Genomic DNA, 5,761 nt, shown 5'->3' on the forward strand with positions numbered 1-5,761 from the left:
CTTTATTATGGAGAAATCTCTAGCCATATTTCACAGTAATTACTCTTTCCCTCCCCCTGCCAGAGCCATGATGGGATCTTTATCAGATCTTCACCATGAGAACCTGGTGAGTTTCCAGGTAGTAAAGCCCATGAAAATGTGTCCTCTAACCCCTAAGACTGCAGCCTTCAGGAGTTTCTCACTCTCCAGCTATTCCACCCAAAGCCTCCAGCAGTTCATCAAAATACCATTTAAGTATTACTACAAATTTATGGCTCCAGTGGATTTCTGATCCAGGTAAGAAGATCTTGGCTGTGTGTCTCTTGATGAGCCTATTTCTTCAGCTTTCAGTATTATAGTTTCCCCTGCAACCTCAGTTCTCTCTGATGGTCCCAAGAAAAGTAATTTTCAGTTTTTCCAGGTTTTAATTGTTATAAGGACAGGAATGATAACTTCTAAGCTCTTTGCTCTGTTGGAGTTGAAACTGAAAGTCCAAGGAGACAATTCTCCCATGGCTGGAACATAGGAGTTATAACTAAGGTAAGGGAGGCAAGGCAAGGAAAATAGGTGTGGTCACACTTCTCCAAGGTTTTTTGTGCCATTCTGAAAGTTTGGACTATGTGCTGCAGGTCAGAAATGTGAAACCACAGAAAAGTTTTGGCTGGGTAGTGACACAGCTGGAAGGATTACACTGATGTTAGAGTAGGAGTGCTTCTCCTGAGGACCAGAGGCACAGATATGATCTGGTGAGACTTACACAGTTGCATGACACAAATGTATCCCGTTTAGATATCTTAGGTGCATTTGATGCTATTGTTGTTATTTCAACAGGGCACATGTCACTGTTTACTTTAATTGAACTAGAAAGAAAGCGTTTTGTGTTTTGTTCTGCACTGCTTTCCCAATGACCTGGACATAGCACATACTTAAGTAGCAATTGAACTGAGTCAGCTGAATCATTCAGGAGTCTCAATGCAATTTCAGCCCAAGTTACCTATAGCAGCTATGTTGTTAGAAATAGAGATTAGAGGTAGATTTATATATTATTCTCTAAAACCTTTATAAAGTCATGTTAATTTCATACTTTGGGGTGAAAAGGAGGCAAAAAGGGATAGTTCCTGTCCTGCTGCTTTTTCGGGGACTATTATGTGCAAAGCTATGGAGAGGACAATTTATAACAGCATATATATTTATGCTGTTAATTTAACACAAATGATTTCATACACATGAATCAACAGTTCCGATATAGTGGTACATGTTCCCAGCCAAGCCCAGGAAATCATTGTATCAATGATTAGGCAGGTATGCAGTTATCTATAATACCAATCAGATTGTGATGAATGAGGAAATACTAATAAGGTGATAAAAGCAATGTAAGTACCTTCCTTTGAGTTTTAACTATGCAGCCAAGACCTATGCTAAGCGTTTTGTATCCATGATCACAGTCAATCTTTACAGCAACTCTGACATGTTGATATGATTATACCCACTTTATAAAAGAGAAATAGGAGGTTCAGAGTCCTTAAGTGTTTTGTCCAAGGTCAGATTGAGCAGAGGAACCAGGATTGGAAATGAGATCTTTCTGGCTCCCTAGCTTTTGCTTCCATCTGTTCACTCTACATTAAGGTATGGGAACACAGAAAGTGTGATTAATTCTATCTGGATGAGTCAAGAAAAGCTTCACAGAGAAGGTGGCATTTAAACTAGATTTTGACAGAGGAGTTGGATACTGCCAGGATGAAAATGAAGAAAGAATCATATAAGACAGAAGAAAGAACAAGGGAAAAGTTATGGAAGAGTTCAAGGTTGATGAAACGTGTGGTATGGCAGGAGTGTGGCACATGGATGGGATCTGTGGGTAAAGAGGTCTGACCTGGATGGGGCTGAAAATAGAAGATGAAGGGCATTTGCTGCCATGCTAAGGCATGAATTATGAACCATGGAGGGATTTTGGAACATAAGAGTTAGTGACCTGATAAAATCTGAGTTTTATCAAGGTTATGCTGGAGGCATGTAGAAGAAGAAGTGCAGGGAAGCAAGCCTGGAGGCAGGGAGATCTTTTTGAAAGCTGTTATGAAATACAGGAAAAAGAAGTGAAAGACCTATTTCTTAGTAGGTCAAAAAAGTAAAAAAAAAAAATTTATATGCAGGATCAGAATATTTTAAGTTTCTTTGTAAGAAGAAACTTTTGATTCCCCTGGAATTTCTAACAATTCAAGCACTCAGCTATAAGTTGAAATGATTTCAATGCCTGGGTTACAGAAGAATTAATCCCAGGCTCCATGTTCTGAATACTAGAGAGGAAGTCCTCCTATTTCTCTTGAATTCAACACAAAAAAAGCACAAAAAATATTGTTCCAGATTAGTCATGCCAAGGGTATTAGTCAACATTCACTTATTATTTTAGAGATTAATTAGTCAGTTTCTACACTGTGCTAGGTATTCCTTTATTGAAGGAATTTATTGAGCACCTTCTAGATATCAAACACTGTGGTAGGCATTAGAGAAAGAGTGGTGAACAACATAGATATGGAGCCTGCTTCCAGAGGGTTTATTATCTAACAGATTTGGGGTGTGGTAGGAAAATGCCCCAACTTTGAGAAAAAGAACATACCAAAGTTTAAAAAAACACAGAGCCAAATTCTTTCCAGAGCTGATCTAATTCTGCATGCATACATTATTTGTTCCCTACTCTTTTGTATCCAAACCACTGCCCTCTTCTTCTGATTTACTATTTCTTTCAGGTTTTCTTCAGATGTGGCAAGTTTTTGGCCCATTACTTTGCTATGTAGCTCATACCTTGCTCCATGTTACTCAGGCTGTCTACTAACTATCATGAGCTGACTGACCTGGTCAAAGGATCCTCTTATAAACAGAAAACTCCCTTCTCCTCCCTCAAGGTAGACTCCTGGTTCTTGGCCCTAGACATTTAATCTTGATGGTCTTCAGACTCATATTGTTTTCCTTAAATAACACTGGAGCTCAGGATCCTAAACTTTGAAAGTTAAAATATGCCTGCTAATCATAATATCTTTTTACACCCATTTTTGTGAAAATTTAAATAAATTCTCTTCTTCCAAAATGTTACAATCCTAAAATGTGTTTAGAAAGAACAGTTAATAAAGCCCATTTCTGTGGTAGAAGGAAGTCAAAACAAATCTCATGTTTAATCCATGTCTTTGAAGTTCTTTTACAAAACACAGACACATTTCTTTGTTAGTGATCAGGCTAGAAGGGGTGTGAAAACAAAATGTAGCCTAAAACTGGGGTAAGAAGTTTGGGTAAAATCCAGACATTCATTAGTAAGTATCAATGAAATATTTCACAGAACTGGTCATAAGGGGCTTCTTCATTTCTGGAGAGGTCAGTGATGGAAATGGATAGTGGGCAGAGTCTGAGAAAATGGATAAGCCGATTATCTGTCACAGGAAAGTACAGATTCCCTCAGCCAAGACCTCTTTTAATTGGCAACTGGTCTGTTTGGGATTGGATCAGCTTCTCATCAAGTAAAGGCAGACCATCATAGATGGGCCATCTGCTCCATTTCCTGCACAATGGCACTTGTTCAGTTCTTACCTTTAGAACCTGCTCCTCTTGATGAGATAAACAATATGTTTGAAGCACCAGAGATGCTGTGCAGCTTAGCAGAGAAATGATGTTTTATGAAGTGTCATCCTGTGCAGCCATCTGCAGAGAATCACATTTGACCATCCTTGGGGACTATTCCATTAATCCTGAGTTCTGATTCCATCTACTGAAAACTGTCAATTTTTTCTTGTTTTTAAAAATAGCGTACTTCACTGCCCCTTTTCTTAGATGGAAAAAGGGTTTTCTATTACACAGTGACTCATGGATAAAAGTCAGAGTTACTAGAGATGAATTATTTAATGGGAATATGATATAAAAAATGATAATGCCTAACACTCTAACAAGAGTTAGTTATAAATCTCTTTTCTGCCTCCTGTGAATTATTCGGAAATATGAACTACCCCACTTCAAGATTAGCTAGGAATTGAGGCAGTGTAAAAGAATGTTATAAAAAGACTTGTACTTACATTGGTCATTAACACATAATTTAAAACATGTAAAAAGCTTAATTTCTACAAATGATGTAGTGAAATATATATAGTATTTAACACCGACAGTAAATGCATTTTGTCATTTTAATCCACTTCTGTATGTATATATTCTTAAAACAGATATTTTGTCACATAACCATAATACTATTATTACACCTAAAAAAAACCCAATAATTCCCTAATAACTTAGAATGCTTAGTCCATGTTAAAATTTCTTCAGTGGTATAAAAAATATGTTTTTAGTTATTTCTTCTCAAAAAAAGATTTACTCATTGCATATGGTTGTTATGGCTCTTAAGCATCTCCTTAACTATTAGGCTAGAATAGTCTCTCTTTCCCTTTTTTCTCACATGCCATTGACTTGTTGAAAAAATTGGACCAGTTGTCTTTTACGACTGGATTTACTTACAGTGGCACAATTTTACTTGCTCCTGCATGATCCACATTATGGCAGAATGAACTTAGATATAAAGGCATGACTGGATCACATTAAATTTTTTCCCTAAACCTCATAAATGGTAGTGTGTACCTCAAATTCACAGCTAGAGACATATAAAATGTCCAGTATTCTAATGTTTGGTAATGCTGAATGCTTCTTGGTCACTTCAACTTTTCTCTTAATAGTTTTACTGTGCATTCATGACAATTGTTTGAAATTGTTTTTTCATTAGACCTTGCAAAATGGCGAGTTTCTAATTCTAACATTCCTCATGTGTTTGTTAGCTATAAGTATTCTATATAGAAAATTTGCCCCTCATCTACTTGGTCAAGAGGGTATGAGCTATGGTGGACTTGGTTTCAATCTTTTCCCAAAGAACTTCCTCCTTCCTTTTTGTGGGGAATGGGAATTAGAGATCACAGTCTGGGTTCTAGGGTTGCTCATTGCACCTCACTTTCCACTGCTTCCAGGTCTTTTTTTAAAACAAAAGAGATGAACTAATTTTTCATTAGTATTTCTAATTCCATTTTGAGATGTAGGGTTTTTATTTCTAGGACTTTTGTCTCTCAAACTGAAAATCCTTATTCTCACCAACATTAAAACAATTACTTACTCAACTTATCCAAGTACCTATAATCGTTTAAAAATAGAAAAACTAGGGGCTTCCCTGGTGGCGCAGTGGTTGCACGTCCATCTGCCTATGCAGGGGAACCGGGTTCGCACCCCGGTCTGGGAGGATCCCACATGCCGCGGAGCGGCTGGGCCCGTGAGCCATGGCCGCTGAGCCTGCACGTCCGGAGCCTGTGCTCCGCAACGGGAGAGGCCACAACAGAGGGAGGCCTGCATACCACAAAAAAATAAATAAATAAATAAAAATAGAAAAACTAATAGTAGTACTAAAATTAAGTCTACAGAATATAGTTAAAAATCTCCATTTCCCTAGTTAGGAATGAGAAGTTAGCATTAGTTTCACACACACACACACACACACACACACACACACACATGCATCTTAATTTCCTTTTCTGTGTTCTCTTCATATCTCAATTTTTGTATTAAGAACTTGATCATTTTCTTCTCAATTATGAGGAGTGCTTGAAATAATAAGGATATCAAAACTCTAAGTTGCAAACATTTTTCTGTTTGTCATTAATCTTTCTTTTTTTTTTTGCGGTACGCGGGCCTCTCGCTGCTGTGGCCTCTCCCGTTGCGGAGCACAGGCTCCGGACGCACAGGCTCAGCGGCCATGGCTCACGGGCCCAGG

This window comes from Physeter macrocephalus, chromosome 9 (assembly GCF_002837175.3).
Source record: "Physeter macrocephalus isolate SW-GA chromosome 9, ASM283717v5, whole genome shotgun sequence".
NCBI lineage: Eukaryota > Metazoa > Chordata > Mammalia > Artiodactyla > Physeteridae > Physeter > Physeter macrocephalus.